The sequence below is a fragment of the Haematobia irritans genome, chromosome 2 (genome assembly GCF_050003625.1).
Source record: "Haematobia irritans isolate KBUSLIRL chromosome 2, ASM5000362v1, whole genome shotgun sequence".
NCBI lineage: Eukaryota > Metazoa > Arthropoda > Insecta > Diptera > Muscidae > Haematobia > Haematobia irritans.
The window spans coordinates 46,970,699-46,997,183 of NC_134398.1; the positions used below are offsets into that span (position 1 = coordinate 46,970,699).

General features: G+C 30.3%; 1 long non-coding RNA gene across 1 annotated transcript; it reads right to left on the minus strand.

The window, feature by feature from the left end:
• Window positions 1-5,852: 5,852 nt before the first annotated feature.
• Window positions 5,853-7,091, minus strand: LOC142224187 (uncharacterized). Its single transcript, XR_012719060.1, has 2 exons — window positions 6,528-7,091; window positions 5,853-6,470 (listed from the first exon to the last, which is right to left on the minus strand). It is a non-coding gene; the product is annotated as an uncharacterized LOC142224187 (long non-coding RNA).
• Window positions 7,092-26,485: the final 19,394 nt, after the last annotated feature.

Here is a 26,485-nt window from a genome sequence, read left to right on the forward strand (position 1 = left end):
GTGAAATTTTCGATTTTCTTCAGTGAAACAAGAACTTATCACCGGCTTAACCTAACAGCACAGGAAATGTCTATATATTTTAATAGAACTGATTTCTTCTGTTACTTTTAACCCACTACCCCGTTATTTTTGTAATAGTAAATACACATATGACATCTTTATACTGTGTCTGATTTATAAACAAAGACACGTGGTCGCATTTGATAAAAAGGTGTCATATTCAAATCGTTCTATTCTTGTGATTGATTCGGATAACTTCGCAGAACACTTTCAATAGTTTTATGTGTACCAAGTAAAGCTGTTATTCGGGATCGATTTTTATAAATCCCAGGATTCGGGATTTCAAAATATTGAATCCCAGGATCCCGAAGTTATCGGAATTGTTTCAATATTCTGAATAATACTAATCTACAGCATCAACAACGTGTAGTATGTCACATCAAGCAAATTTAGTTTAATTCAATTTTTTTCTTTCATACTTCATTGTTTTAAGTAACCTCTTAAAAATATCAAGGCATCCAAAGTTTGATCAGATATACACGATCTTATCTTATTGCAGATGAAAAACAACTTTCACAGTTAGGCTTGCCAGATTGAATTTGTCAAAAAGCTTAATATTGACCAAAAAAATTATTATTTAGAACACTAAATGAAAATACAAATGAGATACATACCAATGATAACTATATTTTGTAATTATAATTGCACAGAAAAAAATATGTATCATATTAGTCCTTACAAATAACCCTACTCACACACTGAAAAAAAAGCATGCTAGGGTCCAAAGATTTTGTCTTTACTTTAACAATTTTGGTATTGATTCCGAGCCAAAGAAGTGGAGAATACAAGTAAGGATACTTTTAAGACACAATTCTCTTTTCAATTTGGGTTTTGTGTACTTGCTTCTAGGAAGCAAATTTTAATATATCGTTTTTTGAGCTTTTTTTCTTCATATGCTATCAAAGTCCTTTAAAAACGAGTTAACGACAACTCTTTTTTCCACATTCGGACTCAACTTCCAGGAGAAATTATGCTATGTTTCAAGTAAAAAACTAAAAAATAAAGTGTTCAAAAACATGTCCTATTTTTGAACGATTTTTTGATTTGTAGTCAAGATGCAAAAAGACAACAAATATAAAGACAAATTTAAACTAATTTTAAAGAAATTTTCTGAATTATTAAAGTCAAGTTGACCTTACCCCAAAAAATTTTTCTTTCATGTTATGACACCCATTTTTAAGTCAAATCACATAATTATAAGGACAATACGACTTCATTGAAAAGTTTATCGACTTTGGACAAGGAACAAAACTTTATATTAGAGAAATGCGTCTTCTATGCTAAGCAAAATTTGCATTCGTACTTTAAGGACATGAAGTCTTTGGCCTCACGACAGTATTTTTATACCCTCCACCATAGGATGGGGGTATATTAACTTTGTCATTCCGTTTGTAACACATCGAATTATTGCTCTAAGACCCCATAAAGTATATATATTCTGGGTCGTGGTGAAATTCTGAGTCGATCTGAGCATGTCCGTCCGTCCGTCCGTCTGTTGAAATCACGCTAACTTCCGAACGAAACAAGCTATCGACTTGAAACTTGGCACAAGTAGTTGTTATTGATGTAGGTCGAATGGTATTGCAAATGGGCCATATCGGTCCACTTTTACGTAATAAACGGACCCCCAAATTTGGCTTGCGATTGCTCTAAAAGAAGCAAATTTCATCCGATCAGGCTGAAATTTGGTACATGGTGTTAGTATATGGTCTCTAACTACCATGCAAAAATTGGTCCATATCGGTCCACTTTTACGTATAGCCCCCATATAAACGGACCTCCAAATTTGGCTTGCGATTGCTCTAAGAAAAGCAAATTTCATCCGATCCGGCTGAAATTTGGTACATGCTGTTAGTATATGGTCTCTAACAACCATGCAAAAATTGGTCCATATCGGTCCACTTTTACGTATAGCCCCCATATAAACGGTCCCCCAAATTTGGCTTGCGATTGCTCTAAGAGAAGCAAATTTCATCCGATCCGGCTGAAATTTGGTACATGGTGTTGGTATATGGTCTCTAACAACCATGCAAAAATTGGTCCACATCGGTCCATAATTATATATAGCCCCCATATAAACCGATACCCAGATTTGGCTTGCGGAGCCTCAAAGAGAAGCAAATTTCATCCGATACGGCTGAAATTTGGTACATGGTGTTAGTATATGGTCTCTAACAACCATGCAAAAATTGGTCCATATCAGTCCACTTTTACGTATAGCCCCCATATAAACGGTCCCCTAAATTTGGCTTGCGATTGCTCTAAGAGAAGCAAATTTCATCCGATCCGGCTGAAATTTGGTACATGGTGTTGGTATATGGTCTCTAACAACCATGCAAAAATTGGTCCACATCGGTCCATAATTATATATAGCCCCCATATAAACCGATACCCAGACTTGGCTTGCGGAGCCTCAAAGAGAAGCAAGTTTCATCCGATACGGCTGAAATTTGGTACATGGTATTAGTATATGATCTCTAACAACCATGCAAAAATTGGTCCATATCGGTCCATAATTATATATAGCTCCCATATAAACCGATCTCCAGATTTGAACTCCGGAGCCTCTTAGAAAATAATCTAGCAAAATTTTATTTCTATAGAAAATTTTGTCAAAATTTTATTTCTATAGAAAATTTTGTCGAAATTTTATTCTTACAGAAAATTTTGTCAAATTTTATTTCTATAGAAAAATTTGGCAAAATTTTATTTCTATAGAAAATGTTGTCAAAATTTAAATTCTATAGAGAATTTTGTAAAAATTGTATTTCTATAGAAAATTTTGTCAAAATGTTATTTCTGTAGAAAATTTTGTTAAAATCGTATTTCTAGAGAAAATTTTGTTCAAATTTTACTTCTATAGAAAATGTTGTCAAAGTTTTATTTTGTCAAAATTTTATTTCTATAGAAAATTTTGTCAAACTTAATTATATACGTATTTAAACTAAAATTTTAAGTTTAATATATACCACGTATGGACTACGTGGTATATATAATACGGTATTAGGAAGTTTTAAGATACCTTATCATCGGCAAAAGTTACCGCAACCCAAGTAATTCGATTGTGGATGACAGTATTCAGTAGAAGTTTCTACGCAATCCATGGTGGAGGGTACATAAGCTTCGGCCTGGCCGAACTTACGGCCGTATATACTTGTTTTCAGTGCAGTGGACACTGAATGAAGACACCAAATTAGTAATAAAAAAAAATCCTAAAAAGCTTCAAATATAACAAAATTAAATAATTTGTTCGGGATCCCGAAAAATGCCGGGGTTCAAAAAATGAAATCCCGTGATTAAATACCATCCTGAAAATCCCTGGATTTATAAAGTGATCTAAAATCTATAATGCTTCGCATATAGTATATCGATTGTGTGTAGCTAAAACTGTTAACTTTATTGTAATAAAAAAGTTTAAAATTTGATTGCTGCTTTCGAGAGATTTATACTTAATCTGGCCAATGACCCCACGTGAGGACACCCTTTTTTAAAAAGTGAACAATAAGTGCTTTGGAGAGGTTTATACTTAATGTGGCCAATGTCCCCATATGAGGACACCCTTTTTTAAAAAGAGAGCAATAAATTTTCAGTTTTTTTATTTAGTCGTTACTGAATAACATAAAAGCCATAAAATAACTTTTGTCCGGCAGTTCATTTTAGGCGTTAATGGGTTAATCTGACTATGAATATATAATTTTTGTGTTGTATAAGTGTGTTTCTAACATAGCCAGGAAAAAAATTTGGAAGTTCAACTTTAAAGGCACATCCAAGAGGCATAAGCGTAGGAAGGCCTCTGGGGAGGGGGCTTAGACCCCCCCCAGAAAAATTTTAGCCCCCCCAGAATTTGAAAACCTATTTACGATATTACATTTTTCTAAAAATTAAACAAGTATATACAACCGCACAAATTTCCGCTAAAGACTTTCATGCACAATCGAATTAATTTAGTTGTGGTAGCAGTTGCCGATGGCAATGTTTGAAATCTGATATTTATAAAATAAATCTGTGGTTGAACTTTTGATTTAGTTGAATAACTAAAGCTCCTTTATTATTTTATTTAGTCTGGTTTAGTCCATTTAATTTAAAAAAATAGTAATTGATACTATTCTTTCATAAATTAATATCTTAATAATGCTGCAAAAAAGCATAGCCAAAAAGAAGTGAAAATCTTCTTTTTGGGTCCGGAAGTGGTACAAAATGGCGGAGAAGCGATGAAAGTAATATGAAATTGTCATAGAACGAATGTCCACCGTTTCAACAGCCGTTGCAATGACTTTGCATCACTTCTTAAGTTGTGATCCAAATTCAGTGTTTTGAATGTGAATTAAAAAAATTTGTTATATTTTCCCAAATAATTAATTTTTATATTTTTTATGATTTTTAATGCATTCTAACGCTTGTTTGAAACGTTTTCCCTCGAATATGTTCAAAAATTCTATAAAAATGTCTATAATGAATTTAGCATTTTTGTGGCAAAATTTGAATAATTCCTAGGGGGGGGGGGGGCTATAGCCCCCCCACCTAGGAAAATTGTCTAGCTACGCTAATGCCAAAAGGATGCTCTCAATTATGTTTTATTTTTCTTTTATTTTAGCTATACGGGAAGCTTTTTTAACTCAAATGTTTATAACGAGCGTTTTTCATATTTTTATTGATTTGTTTTAACTTTCTTATTTCTAATTCATTAAAAACACAATAAGAATATATAAAATAGTACAAATATTAATATTTCATCGAATAAACTTCCTTGCAACAAAATTTCCAATTTTTGCAAGTATTTCAGCTCAAACGTCATAGATAGTAGGGTTTCGCTAACGTTTCCTTACATTAATTTTGAGTTTGAAACATGATTAACAATAACCACATGTAAACAGTACAACCCATGGAAGTAATATCTTTATCTTTGTTATAGTGTTGGGAAAGTAACGAGTATTTGATTGCGAGTACTCGTTACTGACTAATCTTTTGAGTACTCGGTACAGTTAAATGAGTACTCAATATCTACAATACAATCCCAATAAACACAAACGTTTGAAAAATGCTAAAATTCAACTGTTTTTCAAACAATTAGGGAATATTTATAATATTCGATCATTACAGAACTTACTGGAATTTTCGTTCGCCTCGAGACGAACGAAACGTCAAAAATCACTCGTTGATATCTCGAGAACTAGAGTTTGAATCACAATTGTTTCGGTGGTCGATAGTAAATCATAAAGGATGAGTCCATGGCAAAGTTGGAGGATTTGTAGCAAATATATATAAAGTTATTTTAGTTTCACTCTAAACGAACGATTCGTCGCGGGACGATTTTGAGTTTCATGAACAGGCAGTTATTTTTTGCTACAAGAACAATGTTTTTATTATTTTACCCATTATATATCCAACACGACCATAAAAAAGTTCACAGGATCAAATAGAAATTCCCATAACCATTCAATTGGTTACGATAACCAATGCCGATAAATTTGGTTTTATGTCGTATAAAATTGTTGAGCTAACCACCAGCATGGGAATCAACAAATGGTTGGTACAACCAAAAGTTGAGTAAACTAATAGAATCTTAGTCAAATTATGGGACGCGCTTAAGGCAGTTGTTGCAAACAAATAACTATTAATATCAACATCGACATGTTAGATGATATGACGCTACATAATTTGCAAAACGGGGAACAGCGTCACTAAATGTACTTAATAATAGTCCGCAATAAATTGAATAGTTTATCCCATAGAATAGAATTTGGCTTAAGGTAAGTATCGCACCGATTTATAAAAAAGGAATATTACAAAAGTTTCCATAAAGTTTGCAGGCTTCATACACCAACCAACACAAATACTTTTATTGTATTAAGCACATAAAATTCTAGAACTACTTCAGAGATCTGTATTTATATCTAGAGACTTAAGGAGGACATTTCTGGTAAGTATAAGTCTATGAATTATAATTTTATATTTATAAAAACTGTAATATGTACGTACATGCATAATATATGAAAATTGAATTATATAATCTCATTATAATCTGCCCTTTTCATTTAAAATTGGAATTTGGTAAGTATATCTAACAATTGGTCAGGGTAACAATAAATAACATCGTGGGAGGTTGCACCAACAAACCATATAAATAACAACCAATTTCTCATATCCGAAACGAATGCTTTCGTTCGACTAGGATTCCCAAAACAGCTGAATAATAATAAAATAATTATCCCAAAACAGCTGGCAAATAATTCGGTTGAGGCAACGAATTTGTTTTCTAGGTGTAGTTATGGAAAAGGATAGATTATCCATCCATTGGTTGCACTTTGAAAGATTTGTGGAAAATTTCACTTGTCGATGAGACACCATATTTTTTCATCGATCAGCTTCTGAATGCTTCCAAAAATGTGTCATCCAAAGATATTAGTTTTCTGCAAATAAATATGCGTTTAGAGAATTCTTTAACTTTTCATTCCATTTTAACTTACCAAATAATATAATTTGAAATAATTTCCAAACAATTTCCGTATTTTTATATTTCTACGCGGCATAAAGATGTTTTGAAAACCACAAAATTCGAGTCGTAGCCATCAAATTGTGATCGAAATGAAGGGAATGGTTCGTCGAATGGTTCCATAACATAGATCAGCAAATAAAATGGGATAAATGCAAATAAAATGGGATGTTTAAATGTTACCGCTTTCAAGGTACCACATTTAGGATTTATGCAGGATGGAGGATGCATTCTTAGTTCATATATCCGTTCAGATTTATAAATTTGTCAATAGTTTCTAAGTTTCGCCACAAATGAACCAAAATCGAAGGATAAAGGATTTGGTATCAGGGGAAGGTTAAAAATTCGCTTTAAAAACAAAGACGATGATGATCAATTCAATGATGTTCTTTCCGCTCTGAAAAGTTGTTCCACATCCAGATATTTTTAATTTGATATTTATATTTAAGCCATTTAAAATTGTTCATTAATATGCAGGCAATTTGAAATAAAATACTCTGAGAAAATACTCATTTTACTCATACATATAAAATAGATACACATACATAATACATGTATACATGTAAGTAAACAAAACAAATACTATCAAATAAAAAAATTCGAACCTGCAAAAGGCGGTCAAACAAAAATTGACGCCTTTCAAAGTTGTTACGCCGTTTATCAGTGATGCCAACTCCCGAAATGCAAAAAGCACCAAATATATATTATTAACTGTTGGGAAAGAAAATATTATTAAAAATTATACAAATGGTCTTTTTTGAATTTTTTATTAAAGTAACGAGTAGTAACGAGTACTCAATTCAAAAGTAACGAGTAGTAACGAGTAGTCAAAAGTAATCAAAATTTCCAACATTACTTTGTTAAACATTTATGAAAGTGGGTATCATAGACCAAGAAAATGTAGACGTCTATACCTTCCTTGGTCTATAGTGGGTTCTATGCTAAGTAGGCAATGCTGTGAATATATGGTTGGCAAGTCATTGACGATATAATACGCCTTGCCAATAGCTTCAATTGATGTATTCGTGTCTATTTTTAAACACAAGTACCTAAACCACCACCATACATGGTGGCATTTTTCTTGCCATATTCACCACATTCATAATCTAGTCAACATCGATAATGCCACAGCACTTGGTGGTGTTTTTGTTCATCGAAACTCGACTGGAAGGTTGGCATCTTCTGTAATCGTGCTTCTGCGAGGTCGGATTGTGGGATGGTCTGAGGCTGGGGGTTCTGTGCGACGGATTTCCTAACGTTGACGGAACGTCCGCACTAAGCTTGCCGTCAATATGGGTGCCATGGAGGAGTCCGAGGCATTCAGGTTGGCTAAGGAGGGGTGTACCGGGCCAGGGGTGAAAACCAGCAGCCAAGAGTCCCCGCGGTAAGCAGTAGTGGGATAGCGTACCGGAGTGTGGTGCCATCGTCAGCCTAGCCAATATGGTTGGACTTCAATCTTTTGTTGCTACAATAAATCATTTTATTTTATTGTTTTTAAATTTATTAAATTAATTTTAATATAATTTAAAATTTATTCAAGACTTTGTAAATAAATTGAGATTTTATAGCCTGGGTTCAAATCCCACGGAAGTTGTTAGGAGTTTAATTTTATTTTTTTTTAATTTTTATGAAATATAATATATTTTATAAATATTTAATTTTTTTAAATTTATTAAATTAATTTTAATTTAATTTGTAACTAAAATATTTCGTAGCCCGGGTTCAAATCCCACGGATATTGTTGGAGTTTAATTGTATTTTTTTATTTTTATGTATTGTTTTTTTTGTTTTTTTTTTTATATTTTTATACCCACCACCATAGAATGGTGACGGGGGTATAATAAGTTTGTCATTCAGTTTGTAATAATAATGAAATATTCATTTCCGACTATATAAAGTATATATATTCTTGATCAGGGAGAAATTCTAAGACGATATAAGCACGTCGGTCTGTCTGTCTGTTGTAATCACGTTACATCCTTCAATAATGGCGCTATCATCCTGAAATTTGGCACAGATTCGTCTTTTGTGTGCAGGCAGGTCAAGTTCGAAGATGGGCTATATCGGTCCAAGTTTTGATATAGTCCCAATATAAAGCGACCTCCCGATTTGGGGTCTTGGACTTATAAAAACTGTAGTTTTTATCCAATTTGCCTGAAAAAGTGTACCGAAAATGGTGCCTATCGGTCCATGTTTTGGTATAGCCCCTATATGGACCGATTTCCCGATTTTGCTTCTTGGGCGTCTAGAATGTGTATTTTGTATCCGATTTGCCTGAAATTTGAAATCTAGAGGTATTCCAAGACCATAAAAAGGTGTGCCGAAAATGGGGTGTATCGGTCCATGTTTTGATATAGCCCCCATATAGACCGATCTCACGATTTTACTTCTTGGGCTTCTATAATCCGTAGTTTTTATCCAATTTGCCTGAAATTGGAAATCCCGATTTGACTCCTAGGGTTTCTAGAAATTGTATTTTTTATCCGATTTGCCACAAATTGAAAATATACTGGCATTTTAGACCCATAACAAAGTGTATACGAGTATGATTTAGTTTTATCGATCCATTTGGTAAGGCCTCCATACACGCAGAGAAGGAATATGGCCACCTCAAACATGTTTCAAGAGCAAAATGTTATTTTTGTTGGTGACCATCAAATCAAAAATTCTATAATACATCTTTGATAGCTTTATTTTTTTTTTTGCACATTGAAATTTAGTTATTGGAGTAGTTTTTGTGGCGGGAAATGGTATGATAGAATTTACAATATATTTTTGGTGATATTTGCTCCTCGGCAATGGGCATCACTCGAAAAAATTGTCAACATTTTATTTCTATAGAAAATGTTTTCAAAATTTTATTTCTATAGAAAATTTTTGCCAAAATTTTATTTCTATATACAGTTTTAGCCAAAATTTTATTTTTTTTAGAAAACTTTTGTCAAAATTGTATTTCTTTAGAACATTCTGAAAAAAATGTTTCTTTAGTATTTTTTTCAAAATTTTATTTCTATAGAAAATTTTGTCAAAATATTAATTTTGCAAAATTTATCTTTTAAATTCTATTTTTGCCAAAATTATCCCTACGGGAAATGGATCAACCACAGGTCCGGTACAGGACTAGTCCCTGGTGTGCATGGACCAGTCCTAATTCTGGTCAAGACGTTTGGAAGGGACCGGTCACTTTAACATGGGTTTGTCATTGACGGGGTAAATTTACACTTTAGGACACGCCTGGGACTCGTTCCTAAGGACACGTCCTGGGGCATTTTAGTAGTAGCCCTCCATATAGACAGGTCCTCATGAACCAGTCTCGGACAAACTGTTAGAAATCTGTTTCAGTTTGGTTATCCGAATCGCGCCAGAAATTAAAAACTTTTGAAAAATGTTGAATAGTTATTCCGATAATTCTTCTTCACTAAATGTGTATATCCAAAAAGATTTTTATATCAAGCGAGTAATCATTAAATTATCACTATTTAAAAACTGCGACAAACTGGATCACCGGTACCAGTCCTGTGATAGGTCCGCCAGTGGTAATTTGCACCAATTCCCCGTAGGGATATTTCTGCAATATATTTTGTCAAAATTTTATTTCTATAGAAAGCTTATACCAAAATTTTTGCCAAAATTTTATTTCTATAGAATTTTTTTTTAATTGTATTTTTATAGAAAATTTTGTCAAAATTTTATTTCTAGGGGAAATTTTTTCAAGATTTTAATTTTCCAAAATTTATAACTTTATTTTTCCCAAAATTATATTTCTATTGAAAATTTTGTCAACATTTCATTTCTATAGAAAATTTTGTCAAAATTTAATTTCATTTATTTTTCAGTAAGATGTCATAAAACAATAAAGTGCAATTCACTCTTGTTTTATTTAATTACATGGTCCTGATGAAGACTGACGATGTCAAATCGAAATATTGGCTTCAATGAAATAAAACTCAAAAAAAAAACAAAAACATCTGGAGTTTTTTCATTAATGACCTCGAGCTGGACTAAAACCAAAAATATAGTTAAACATAGGTCAACAATCCAAATTAAATAAAAAAAATAATATTTAATTTCTATGGAAAATTTCGTCAAAATTTCATTTCTATAGAAAATTTTGTCAAAATTATATTTCTTTAGAATATTTTGTGCAAAATTTATTTATTTAGAAATTTTTGTCAACATTTTATTTCTATGGAAAATTTTGTCAAAATTTCATTTCCATACAAAATTTTGCCAAAATTTCATTTCCATAAAAAATTTTGTCAAAATTTTATTTCTATGGAAAATTTTGTCAAAATTTCATTTCTATAGGAAATTTTGTCAAAGTTTTATTTCTATGGAAAATTTTGTCAAAATTTCATTTCCATAGAAAATTTTGTCAACATTTTATTTCTATGGACATTTTTGTCAAAATTTCATTTCTATAGAAAATTTTGTCAAAATATTATTTCCAAAGAAAATTTTGTCAAAATTTTATTTCTTCAGAATATTTTGTGAAAAATTTATTTCTTTAGAATATTTTGTGAAAAATTTATTTCTTTAGAATATTTTGTGAAAAATTTATTTCTTTAGAAAATTTTGTCAAAATTTTATTTGTATAGAAAATTTTGTAAAAATTTCATTTCTATAGAAAATTTTGTCAAAATTTTATTTCTGTGGACAATTTTGTCAAAATTTCATTTCTATAGAAAATTTTGTCAAAATTTTATTTGTATAGAAAATTTTTGTAAAAATTTCATTTCTATAGAAAATTTTGTCAAAATTTTATTTGTATAGAAAATTTTGTAAAAATTTCATTTCTATAGAAAATTTTGTCAAATTTTTAATTCTATGGAAAAATTTTGTCAAAATTTTATTTGTATAGAAAATTTTGTCAAAATTTAATTTCCATAGAAAATTTTGTCAAAATTTCATTTCCATAGAAAATTTTGTCAAAATTTTATTTCTATAGAAAATTTTGTCAAAATTTCATTTCTATAGAAAATTTTGTCAAAATGTTATTTCCATAGAAAATTTTGTCAAAATTTTATTTCTATGGGAAATTTTGTCAAAATTTTATTTCTAAAGAAATTTTGTCAAAATTTTATTTCTATGGAAAATCTTGTCAAAATTTCATTTCATTAGAATATTTTGTGTAAAATTTATTTCCTTAGAATATTTTGTGAAAAATTTATTTCCCTAGAATATTTTGCGAAAAATTTATTTCTATAGAAAATGTTGTAAAAATTTTATTTGTATAGAAAATTTTGTCAAAATATTATTTCCAAAGAAAATTTTGTCAAAATTTTATTTCTTTAGAATATTTTGTGAAAAATGTATTTCTAAAAAAATTTTGTCAAAATTTCATTTCCATAGAAAATTTTGTCAAAATTTTATTTCTATGGGAAATTTTGTCAAAATTTTATTTCTATGGAAAATTTTGTCAAAATTTAATTTTCATAGAAAATTTTGTCAAAATTTCATTTCCATAGAAAATTTTGTCAAAATTTTATTTCTATGGAAAATTTTGTCAAAATTTCATTTCTATAGAAAATTTTGTCAAAATATTATTTCTTTAGAATATTTTGTGAAAAATTTATTTCTATAGAAAATTTTGTCAAAATTTCATTTCCATAGAAAATTTTGTCAAAATTTTATTTTTTTAGAATATTTTGTGAAAATTTCATTTCTTTAGAATATTTTGTGAAAAATTTATTTTTTTAGAATATTTTGTGAAAAATTTATTTCTTTAGAAAATTTTGTAAAAATTTCATTTCCATAGAAAATTTTGTCAAAATTTTATTTCTATGGAAAATTTTGTCAAAATTTCATTTCTATAGAAAATTTTGTCAAAATGTTATTTCCATAGAAAATTTTGTCAAAATTTTATTTCTATGGGAAATTTTGTCAAAATTTTATTTCTAAAGAAATTTTGTCAAAATTTTATTTCTATGGAAAATCTTGTCAAAATTTCATTTCATTAGAATATTTTGTGTAAAATTTATTTCCTTAGAATATTTTGTGAAAAATTTATTTCCCTAGAATATTTTGCGAAAAATTTATTTCTATAGAAAATGTTGTCAAAATTTTATTTGTATAGAAAATTTTGTCAAAATATTATTTCCAAAGAAAATTTTGTCAAAATTTTATTTCTTTAGAATATTTTGTGAAAAATTTATTTCTAAAAAAATTTTGTCAAAATTTCATTTCCATAGAAAATTTTGTCAAAATTTTATTTCTATGGGAAATTTTGTCAAAATTTTATTTCTATGGAAAATTTTGTCAAAATTTAATTTTCATAGAAAATTTTGTCAAAATTTCATTTCCATAGAAAATTTTGTCAAAATTTTATTTCTATGGAAAATTTTGTCAAAATTTCATTTCTATAGAAAATTTTGTCAAAATATTATTTCTTTAAAATATTTTGTGAAAAATTTATTTCTATAGAAAATTTTGTCAAAATTTCATTTCCATAGAAAATTTTGTCAAAATTTTATTTTTTTAGAATATTTTGTGAAAATTTCATTTCTTTAGAATATTTTGTGAAAAATTTATTTTTTTAGAATATTTTGTGAAAAATTTATTTCTTTAGAAAATTTTGTCAAAATTTTATATTTATAGAAAATTTTGTAAAAATTTCATTTCTATAGAAAATTTTTTCAAAATTTTATTTCTGTGGACAATTTTGTCAAAATTTCATTTCTATAGAAAATTTTGTCAAAATTTTATTTGTATAGAAAATTTTGTAAAAATTTCATTTCTATAGAAAATTTTGTCAAAATTTTATTTCTATGGGAAATTTTGTCAAAATTTTATTTCTATGGAAAATTTTGTCAAAATTTAATTTCCATAGAAAATTTTGTCAAAATTTCATTTCCATAGAAAATTTTGTCAAAATTTCATTTCCATAGAAAATTTTGTCAAAATTTCATTTCTATAGAAAATTTTGTCAAAATGTTATTTCCATAGAAAATTTTGTCAAAATTTTATTTCTATGGGAAATTTTGCCAAAATTTTATTTCTAAAGAAATTTTGTCAAAATTTTATTTCTATGGAACATTTTGTCAAAATTTCATTTCCATAGAAAATTTTGTCAAAATTTTATTTCTATGGAAAATTTTGTCAAAATTTTATTTCATTAGAATATTTTGTGTAAAATTTATTTCTGTAGAATATTTTGTGAACAATTTATTTCCCTAGAATATTTTGCGAAAAATTTATTTCTAAAAAAATTTTGTCAAAATTTTATTTGTATAGAAAATTTTGTAAAAATTTCATTTCCATAGAACATTTTGTCAAAATTGCATTTCTATAGAAAATTTTGTCAAAATGTTATTTCCATAGAAAATTTTGTCAAAATTTTATTTCTTTAGAATATTTTGTGAAAAATTTATTTCTTTAGAAAATTTTGTGAAAAATTTATTTCTCTAGAACATCTTGCGAAAAATTTATTTCTTTAGAAAATTTTGTCAAAATTTCATTTCCATAGAAAATTTTGTCAAAATTTTATTTCCTTAGAAAATTTTGTCAAAATTTTATTTCTATGGAAAATTTCATCAAAATTTTATTTTTATAGAAAATTTTGTCAAAATGTTATTTCCATAGAAAATTTTGTGATAATTTTATTTCTATGGGAAATTTTGTCAAAATTTTATTTGTATAGAAAATTTTGTAAAAATTTCATTTCTATAGAAAATTTTGTCAAAATTTTATTTCTATGGGAAATTTTGTCAAAATTTTATTTCTATGGAAAATTTTGTCAAAATTTTATATCTATAGAAAATTGTGTCAAAATTTTATTTCTATGGAAAATTTTGTCAAAACTTTATTTGTATAGAAAATTTTATAAAAATTTCATTTCTATAGAAAATTTTGTCAAAATATTATTTCTATGAAAAATTTTGTCAAAATTTCATTTCTATAGAAAATTTTGTCAAAATTTTATGTCCATTGAAAATTTTGTCAAAATGTTATTTCCATAGAAAATTTTGTAAAAATTTCATTTCTATAGCAAATTTTGTTAAAATTTTATTTCTATAGAAAATTTTGTCAAAATTTTATTTCTATAGAAAATTTTGTCAAAATTGTATTTCTACAGAAAATTTTGTCAAAATTGTATTTCTATAGAAAAGTTTTTCAAAATTTTATGTCAATGGAAAATTTTGTCAAAATTTTATTTTGCAGATTTGGTGCCCCACAAACATGTCCACACAGGTAAAACTGTTAGAAATGAGATTACGATACAATTTAATAATGAAATATATTTCCGAACAAAATATAGTATATTGCAAAATGGTAAAAAAGAACATCAAATAGTGGTTGTATCTTAAAAGATAGAATACGCATGAAACATAAGTGTTTTGTTTACAAGTAAAAAATTTGATTTTAGTGGGGAAGATAGAAAAGAGATATTTTACACTACACATATTTTTACCAACATTACTTTAGTCTCTGGTAAATATTTTTTATCTTCCAATTTGTAAGTTTTTGAATTTTAGGGCAAAATTTGATTTTCAATTTTGGTTTCAGATTCCACAGAAGTACTATAGATTTTTCTTAAAAATATATTTTTTTTGAAACTGCGTTGTGATGTTTTAGATGCAGCAATTTTGTTTTCATAGAATTCGGCTTAAATTGTAAGATGTAAGAATTTTTTCTTTGATAGTATCTTAAAAAATACAGTTCGCATTTAAGGGTTATTTAATAATGTTGACCACATAAATACTCTTAGAATTTAAAATCATATTCATTATATAACACAAACTTCCTTACGCAGAAAAAAAGTAAACTACATTATGGGAAAAATGAACTATCTCGTGCGAAAATTGGACTAAATTGTATTCCATTAAATTAACGAAAATTTTCCGACATTTTTGGATTTTTAACTACCATTTACGAAATGCAGCTTTCTTGAAAAGCCAAAATTAACTAAAAACAAGTATATACAGCAGTAAATTCGGCCGGGCCGAATTTTAAATACCCATCATCATGAATCAAGTATAATAGTTTACTATGAAAACTCTTCGTCGTAGTGGGTTACTTGATAATATATAGAATTGTAGGGGGTTTGATGACAAATCTTCTCCCAAACGAGCCAGCTCCCGAAGACAAACTTTAAAGATTCTACCTATGAAGACCAGATAAGATTCTGGATTTTGAGTTTTAGAGAAAATATAAACATATCGTGTATATGTTGAAATTACGCCTTGATTTAAAATCTTAAATCTGTAGAGTTTTCCGCATTTATTTAAATAGGATGAGTAAAATCTGGAACTTTTACTTTCAGTTTGAAGCAATATACCCTGAAAGAAGTGTTTTCTTTTTTGAGAAACGTAATTTTAGACAAGCAAAGTTTTCTTTTGACACAAATTTTAGAGACAATCGTTGAATAAACGAAAACACTTTATAAGAAAAAGAAATTTCGTTTGTCTACAATTTTATTATACACTGAAAAAAATATTGTCGTGAGGTCAAAGATTTCATGTCTTTAACATACGAATGCAAATTTTGCTTAGCATAGAAGACACATTTCTCTAATAGAAAGTTTTTTCCTTGTCCAAAAGTCGACAAACTTTTCAATGAAGTCGTATTGTCCTTATAATTGAGTGATTTCACTTAAAAATTGGTATCATAACATGAAAGAAAAAATGTTCGGGCTAAGGTTAATTTGACTTTAATAATTCAGAAAAATTCTTCAAATTTAATGAAATTGTCATTAAATTTGTTGCCTTGACTAAATTTGTTGCATCTTGACTACAAAGCAAAAAATCGTTCTAATATAGGACATGTTTTTCAACACTTTATTTTAAAGACGTTTTTTACTTGAAACATAGCATAATTTTTATTGGAAGTCGAGTTTAATTTGGAAAAGTAAAGCTGTCGTTAACTCGTTTTTAAAAGACTTTGATAGCATATGAAGGAAAAAAAGCTGAAAATGCGAAAAATTAAAATTTGCTTCCTAGAAGCAAGTACGCAAAACCCAAATTTAAAAGAGAATTGTGTCTTAAAAGTATCCTTACTTGAATTCTCCGCTTCTTTGGCTCGGAATCAATACCAAAATTTTTAAAGTAAAGACAAAATCTTTGGAACCGGGCATGCTTTTTTTTCAGTGTAGATTACTAATTTCCAGCAAATCGGATAAAAACTACGGATTAAAGGCGGGAGATCGGTGTATATGGGGGCTATACCAAAACATGGACCGATAGGCACCATTTGCTACTCACATATTTGTGATCTTAAAATACCTCCAGATTTTCAATTTCAAACAAATCGGCCAGAAAATATAGTCTCTAGACGCCCAAGAAGTAAAAATCGAGAGATCAGTCTATATGGGGGTTATACCAAAAAATGGACCGATATACCTTAATTTCGGCACTTTTATTTGTGGTCTACAAATACCTCTAGATTTCGAATTTCAGGCAAATCATGTAATAAATACAGTTTATTGTAGCTCAAGAATTTCAGGCAAAGCGGATGGTAAATATAATTTCTGGAAGCCCAAGAAGCAAAATGGGAGATCATTCTATATGGGGGCTATACCAAAAAATGGACCGATAGGCACCATTTTCGGCACACCTTTTTATGGTCCCAAAAGAACTCTGGATTTTAAATTTTTGGAAAATCGGATAGAAAATATAGTTTCTAGAAGCCCAAGAAGCAAAATCGGGAAATCAGTCTCTATGGGGGCTATATCAAAACATGGACCGATTAGCACCATTTTCGGAACACCTTTTTATGGTCCTCAAATACCTTTATATTTCCAATTTCAGGCAAATTGGATAAAAACTACGGTTTTTATAGGCCCAAGACTCCAAATCGGGAGGTTGGTTTATATAGGGGCTATATCAAAACACGGACCGATGCGGACCATTTTCGACACACCTCTTTATGGTCCCAAAATACCTTTAGATTTTCAATTTCATACAAATTGGATAGAAAATACTGTTTCTAGACGCGTAAGAAGCAAAATCGGGAGATCGGTCTATATGGGGGCTATACCAAAACATGGACCGATATGGACCATTTTGGCCACACCTCTTTATAATCCCACAATACCTCTAGATTTCCAATTTCAGGCAAATCGGATGGTAAATATAGTTTCTAGACGCCCAAGAAGCAAAATCGGGAGATCGGTCTATATGGGGGCTATATCAAAACATGGACCGATACGAACGATTTTCGACACACCTCCTTATGGTCCTAAAATACCTCTAGATTTTCAATTTCAGACAAATCGGATAGAAAATACTTTTTCTAGACGCCTAAGAAGCAAAATCGGGAGATCGGTCTATATGGGGGCTATACTAAAACATGGACCGATACGGACCATTTTCGACACACCTCTTTATGGTCCCAATATACCTTTAGATTTCCAATTTCAGGCAAATCTGATAAAAACTACGGTTTTTATAGGCCCAAGACCCCAAATCGGGAGGTCGGTTTATATGGGGACTATATCAAAACTTGGACCGATATAGCCCATCTTCGAACTTGACCTGCCTGCAAATAAAAAACTAATCTGTGCCAAATTTCGGGACGATAGCGCCATTATTGAAGGCTGTAGCGTGATTACAACAGACAGACAGGCAGACAGACGGACATGCTTATATCGTCTTAGAATTTCTCCCTGATCAAGAATATATATACTTTATATAGTCGGAAATCGATATTTCGATGTGTTACAAACGGAATGACAAACTTATTATACCCCCGTCACCATTCTATGGTGGTGGGTATAAAAATAAAGAACAAATCTTAGGCGCCAGATCATTCCCATTTTAACCACGCTGTAGTTCATTCTTAGTATTTTTGAGAAGTGTAAGAAAAACTTCTTCTGTTTTAGTTAGAATTGAATTATTTTGTATTTCATTGAAATGTTACTGCCATTTAGTTCATAGAATTTTTGAGACATACTGGACATATGGAATAAAGACAAAATCGTTGAGCTGGGAAAATTTCTTAATAAATTTTAAAAATACACTAAAACAAAATAGAATTTTTGCAATAAATATTAGTTCATTTTAGCATCAATTTTACAACAGACTTTTTTTCTGTGTAAAATTAAGTATAAAACTTCTTTTGATTTTGTAATTCCATTACTCCCCACATTTCATAGCATTCCATGGTAGTTATCAGCAATTCTCCGACCTCAAGAATTATGTTCATGTTTCCTTGTTATTTTGTCCTTAACTTTTTTTCTTTCATTGTATCCTTTATGTCATGTCATTGTGTTCTTGTTTCGCATTAATGCTAATGCAATTGTCCTTCTTCTTGGTAGAGGGATTTCATAGGATCAAATGTCTTTATTTAACTTTATGGACAGTCCTACTTTAAGACAGAGGACCACCGTATAGAACTTAACGATTGTGGCATACAAACATGGAGATAAAGATGCAACGGTTTTTAATACGGTAAGAAATCAATATTGACGGAGCGATTTTTTAATCTCAATAATAAGATTATGTGAAGATTCAATGAAATGAAAAGAACATTTCATTTAAAAAGGGTGGGGAGGGGGGAGGGTATGATAAATGCAACCAGAAGTTATGTAAATGGAAATTGAAAATTAATTTAAGAAATGCTTTGACTTCGGTGTGCCATACAATATCAGTTGATTTCGCTATGTAACATACTCGTAGTTAAATTTGTCATTGATAATGGAAGTATATGTGAAACTTTTTTCAATAGTTACTTTTTCCCACATTTCGTTGCTATTCTTCCATATCACTATCACTATTACTAAAAACTATAGAATTTAATTGAAAATCCTTCTACACCATTTTAATTAATTACATCTACTGTCTGTTGCTGACTCATAAAGTGTTCTTCAGTAGTAAACCACTACCACAATAAAATTTTACCATTTAATCCTTGACACAGATATTTTAAAATTTTATTTTTTTTTTTATTTTGGGGAAAAATCCATCAATCATAAATAAATTAATCACACTTTAAGTAAAGTCTTTGCTCATTTCGTTGTTTTCCGCTTCATTAGTTCTCTTCCAGTTCATCAAGAACGCAAATAAAAACGAGGATTATATGGCCCCATTGGATGATGCTCCCATTGATGCTACCATAATTTATTTAAAGCTCAATTGGTATTTAAGAGTGAAAGGCAGGACAATAAATGTATATTTCTTCAAATAATCGCATGGAGTAGAATGAACGCTTAGCTTAGAATAAACGGGCAAAATAAGCGCTCTAGGACGCTTAGTTTAGCAGATATGAGCAAAAGAAGTTTTTAATTAAAATACTTCAATTTTTTTTTTGGATTTGGATGAAATTTTAAATTTTTTGGTGGGTGGTCACATATAAAAGTCTTTTTCGCTCTAGGACGCTTAGTTTAGGAGATATGGGCAAAAGAAGTTTTTCATATAAAAATTTCATTTTTTTATACCCTCCACCATAGGATGGGGGTAAATTATCTTTGTCATTCCGTTTGTAACACATCGAAATATTGCTCTAAGACCCCATAAAGTATATATATTCTGGGTCGTGGTGAAATTCTGAGTCGATCTGAGCATGTCCGTCCGTCCGTCTGTTGAAATCACGCTAACTTCCGAACGAAACAAGCAAATGGGCTATATCGGTCCACTTTTACGTATAGCCCCCATATAAACGGACCCCCAAATTTGGCTTGCGATTGCTCTTAACGAAGCAAATTTCATCCGATCAGGCTGAAATTTGGTACATGGTGTTAGTACATGGTCTCTAACAACCACGCAAAAATTGGTCCATATCGGTCCACTTTTACGCATAGCCCCCATATAAACGGTCCCCCAAATTTGGCTTGCGATTGCTCTAAGAGAAGCAAATTTCATCCGATCCGGCTCAAATTTGGTACATGGTGTTAGTATATGATCTCTAAGAACCATGCAAAAATTGGTCCATATCGGTCCATAATTATATATAGCCCCCATATAAACAGATCTCCAGATTTGAACTCCGGAGCCTCTTAGAGGAGCAAAATTCATCCGATCCGGTTGAAATTTGGTACATGGTATTAGTATATAATCTCTAACAACCACGCAAAAATTGGTCCATATCGGTCCATAATTATATATAGCCCCCATATAAACCGATCTCCAGATTTGAACTCCGGAGCCTCTTAGAGGAGCAAAATTCATCCGATCCGGTTGAAATTTGGTACGTGGTGTTAGTATATGGTCTCCAACAACCATGCAAAAATTGTCCATATCGGTCCATAATTATATATATAGCCCCTGTACAATTTCCTGATCGACCTTCTGCAAGTGGACTGTATGTAATTTAGTTCAGCTCAGGAAAATGTAAAATATACCAATAAAGAAACAAGAACAAAAGAAAAGAATGGCAGGTTTCAGATTTCATATAATGTACAATTTATTGGTGTGTTGAGCTGCTTACCGGCTGGAGGACAGAATTCAAAGTGAACGAATAGAACCATGTAAGCGTACAATTAACCATTAGAGTTTAGAAAAAAAGGGAGTTAAAAAGAAAGTTGAAGCGAGACAAATAGGCTTATAGTACTAATAAATAAAGCTTTTCTTGGTTGAAGGGCTTACAGCATTGCCAATATGAACAAATTCAAATTAATATTGATGAATACGTTAAGCTTAAAGTTAGTTAATTCAGAAATATACAAGTGGATTTCAATTCATTAATTCATAAAATTATTTCTACATTTAGATAGAAAGGACAAAAAACGCAACTGTTAAACTGGGTTTAACAGCCCCCATATAAACCGATTCCCAGATTTGGTTTGCGGATCCTCTAAGAGAAGCAAATTTCATCCGATCCGGCTGAAATTTGTTACATGGTATTAGTATATAGGCCCTAAGAACCATTCAAAAATTGGTCCATATCAGTCCATAATTATATATAGCCCCTATATAAACCGATCCCCAGATTTGAACTCCGGAGCCACTTGGACGAGCAAAATTCATCCGATCCGGTTGAAATTTGCAACGTGGTGGTAATATATGGCCGCTAATAACCATGCCAAAATTGGTCTATAGTTATATATAACCGATCCCCAATCACACAAAAATTGGTCCATATCGGTTCATAATCATGCTTGCCACTCGAGCAAAAATAATCTAGCAAAATTTTATTTCTATAGAAAATTTTGTCAAAATTTTATTTCTATAGAAAATTTTGTCGAAATTTTATTCCTATAGAAAATTTTGTCAAATTTTATTTCTATAGAAAAATTTGGCAAAATTTTATTTCTATAGAAAATGTTGTCAAAATTTTAATTCTATAGAGAATTTAGTAAAAATTTTATTTCTATAGAAAATTTTGTCAAAATGTTATTTCTATAGAAAATTTTGTTAAAATCGTATTTCTAGAGAAAATTTTGTCCAAATTTTACTTCTATAGAAAATGTTGTCAAAGTTTTATTTTGTCAAAATTTTATTTCTATAGAAAATTTTGTCAAACTTAATTATATACGTATTTAATGGGCCATTTTAAGTTTAATATATACCAAGTATGGACTACGTGGTATATATGTATAATACGGTATTAGGAAGTTTTAAGATACCTTATCATCGGCAAAAGTTACCGCAACCCAAGTAATTCGATTGTGGATGACGACAGTCTTCAGTAGAAGTTTCTACGCAATCCATGGTGGAGGGTACATAAGCTTCGGCCTGGCCGAACTTACGGCCGTATATACTTGTTATACCCTAAACCACATAGTGGTCAGGGTATAATAAGTTCGATCTGCCAAAAAATGTGCCTACCATAAATATTGATTTTAGACCCCATAAAATATATACCGATCGACTCAGAATCACCTCCTGAGTCGATCTAGCGCTTGGTGTCCGTCTGTCCATGTATTTGTTGTTCACAGGATTCCGGTCGCAATTATTAACCGATTTTGATGGAATTTGGTACAGGGAGTTTTTTGGGCACAAGGACGAACGCTATTGAATTTGGAAGAAATCGGATCCAATTTAGATATAGCTTCCATATATATGTATCACCCGATTTCGACAAATGGGGTGACGTTGCGCTCTTTTTCAAACGCATCGTAACCAAATTTGGCAAAAGGTAATCTTTTTCATCGCCCTTCAAGTCTGCAAAATTTCATCGAAATCGGTTCAGATTTAGCTATAGTTCCCATATATATGTACCGCCCGATTTTTCTAAATTTGGCCATAAATCCCTTATTTATCAACCGATCTTACTCAAATTTGGCTAAATATAGTCTTCTATAGCACTAACTATATGTGCAAAAAATCATCGAAATCGATTCAGATTTAGATATAGCTCCCATATATATGTATAGCCCGATTTTCCCAAATTTGGCCATAGAACCCTTATTTATTAACCAATCTTACTCAAAGTTGGCTAAATATAGTCTTCTATAGCATTAACTATATGTGCAAAAAATCATCGAAATCGGTTCAGATTTAGCTATAGCTCCCATATATATGTACCGCCCGATTTTGAAAAATTCGCCCCTAATAACCTTATGTTTGACCATACTGGTCTCATTCCTTAACTGATCTTACTCAAATCTTGCACAAGGTAACCTTTTGTGGTATTAATCAAACCCCTCAAAATATTATACAAATTGGTTCAGATTTAGATATAGCTTCCATATATATGCATCGCTCGATTTTCACAAATTTGGCCATTAACCATTACTCATATTTCAAATTTTGATGTACTGGCCGATCGTATTTATACGTACTTGTAGCTCTTACATAAGAATATTGCTCGATTTTTACAAATTTGGATTTATTACCCACACTAATTGAACGATTTTCTCTTTTTTAATAATGGACTCAATATTAGTGGCATACTAACCCCGTAGGTGCAATATCAACTACAGCCAGTGTTGCTAGATGTAGGGGAAATTCCCTATATATAGGGTTTTTCTAATATTTAGCGTCTTGTAGGCACGTTGGACCACAATGTAGGGACATTTTCACTCAACACAATTTGTAATAATTTTTACATTTTGGTGGCTGTAGACGAGGAAATTAGAAGCCGACAAGGCTTGATCTTTAACAACATTTACCACTCGTGCAAAAAAAAATTTAACAAAATTTGAAGATTACCACAAATTATCACAAATCTACCAAACAAATATTTCTATAGAAATTTTTGTCAAAACTTTATTCCTGTAGAAAATTTTGTCAACATTTTGTCAAAATTGTATTTCTATAGACATTTTTTTCAGAATATTGTTTCTATAAAAAAATTTCTTAAAATGCTATTTCTATGGAATTTATTATCAAAATTGTATTTCTATAGAACAATTTCTAAAAAAAATTTGTTCATAGAAACTTTTTCCAAAATTTTATTTCTATAGAGATTTAACAAAAACAAAAAAAAAATTTTTGGTAGAATTCTACCAACTGTGGCAATCATGGTGGTAATACAAATTTATTTTCTATGATATATACATTGCATTTCCAAGTTTTAAGATAATAAAGTACTTAGAACCATTTTTGATTTGAAAAATTTGTTTAAATTTAACGAAAAATATTGTAGGAAAAATTGTTTGGAAATATATGGGAAAGTAGGGAACTTTTTTTGTCCGAACATTTCCCCTGGCAACACTGACTATGAGCTATAGTCAGATTGAGACAAAGCACCCATAAACATGTACTCCTTAATTTTCTTAAATATGCAACTGCGGTTTATCTCCCAGACCTATATCAATGTTACCCCACAAATGCTTATGATTACTAATTCAGTAAGGGTGGTTTAGGGTATGATATAGTCGGCCCCGCCCGACTTTCTACTTTACTTACTTGTTTTTTAGGATTTTAAGAAATTTTCATTTTTTGGCGAAGTTCACGAATTAAAGTCCTTTTCGCTCTAGGACGCTTAATTTAGGAGATATGGGCAAAAGAAGTTTTTCATATAAAAATTTAATTTTTTTTAGGATTTCGATGAAATTTTCAATTTTTTGGGAGTGGTCACGAAATAAGGTCCTTTTCGCTCTAGGACGCTTGGTTTAGGCGATATGGGCAAAAGAAGTTTTTCATATAAAAATTTTATTTTTTTTAGGATTTTAAGAAATTTTCATTTTTTTGGCGAAGGTCACGAATTAAAGTCCTTTTCGCTCTAGGGCGTTTAGTTTAGGAGATATGGGCAACAGAAGTTTTTCATATAAAAATTTCAATTTTTTTAGGATTTCGATGAAATTTTCAATTTTTTGGGGGTGGTCACGAATTAAAGTCCTTTTCGCTCTAGGACGCTTAGTTTAGGAGATATGGGCAAAATAAGTTTTTCATATAAAAATTTCAATTTTTTTAGGATTTTGATGAAATTTTCAAATTTTTGGGGGGGTCACTAATTAAAGTCCTTTTCGCACTAGGACGCTTGGTTTAGGAGATATGGGCAAAAGAAGTTTTTTATATAAAAATTTATTTTTTTCGGATTTTAACAAAATTGTCAATTTTTTGGCGTGGTCACGAATTAAGGACCATTTCGCTCTAGGACGCTTGGTTTAGGAGATATGGGCAAAAGAAGTTTTTCATATAAAAATTTTTTATAGAAGTTTTTCATATAAAAATGGGCAAAAGAAGTTTTTCATATAAAAATTTCAATTTTTTTAGGATTTGGATGAAATTTTCAATTTTTTGGGGATGGTCACGAATTAAAGTCCTTTTCGCTCTAGGGCGCTTAGTTTAGGAGATATGGGCAAAAGAAGTTTTTCATATAAAAATTTCAATTTTTTTAGGATTTTGATGAAATTTTCAAATTTTTAGGGGGGTCACTAATTAAGGTCCTTTTCGCTCTAGGACGCTTAGTTTAGGAGATATGAGCAAAAATAAGTTTTTCATATAAAAATTTAATTTTTTTTAAGATTGGATGCAATTTTCAATTTTTTGGAGGTGATCACGAATTAAAGTCCTTTTCGGTCTAGGACGCATTTTTAAGGAGATATGGGCAAAAGAAAATTTTCATATCAAAAATTAAATTTTTTTAGGATTTGGATGAAATTTTCAATTTTTTCGAGATGGTGAAATTTGGGGAAATTTTCAATTTTTTGGTGTTGGTCACATATTAAAGTCCTTTTCGCCCTAGGACGCTTAGTTTAAGAGATATGAGCAAAATAAGTTTTTCATATAAAAATTTAAATTTTTTGGATTTAGATTAAAATTTTCAATTTTTGGGATGGTCACGAATTAAGGTCTTTTTCGCTCTAGGACGGTTAGTTTAGGAGATATGGGCAAAAGAAGTTTTTCATATAAAAATTTAAATTTTTTGGCAAGCTAAGTTTAGGAGATATGCGCAAAAGAAGTTTTTTGTATAACAATTTAACTTTTTTACGATTTGGATGAAATTTTTTGGATGTGGTCACGAATTAACGTCTAAAGGTGAGCATTAAGTTCGAGTTTAGCCGCTAAAATTGCCATTTTTTCACGATTACTTTTCTTTAATAATACTTTTTAAGGAATACAAACTTTGTGAAAACTTGCTCTGGGCTATTCCCCATCAAGTTATAATAAAATGTGCAACAAATATGTATACTTTTATGCCTTTTCTTACTGATTTAGTTTTCACTTTAGTGAAAAAACTCGAACTTAATACCCACCTTAAAGGTGGGTACAGTGAAACCTCTGAAATGTGGACACCCACGGTCGCCTAAATTTTGTCCACATTTGAGAGGTGTCCAAGTATGAGAGGTTAATTTTAATGAGTTAGTATAGCAAACGTCCCCAGACAACTGTCCAAGTTTGGGAGGTGTCCGGATTTCAGAGTGTCCAAGTGTATTAAGTTCGACAGTAAGTGAAAATTAAATCAGTAAAAAAAGGCATAAAATTATACATAGTTGTTGCAAATTTTATTATAACTTGATCAGGAATAGCCCAAAGCAAATTTTCACAAAGTTTGTTTTCCTTAAAGTGGATTAATTCAGAAAAGTAATTAAACTTAATACCCACCTTAACTTGGAAAAACTCAAATTTAACAGCGGCATCTATTGTTATGTGTAAACGGTATGTGTTT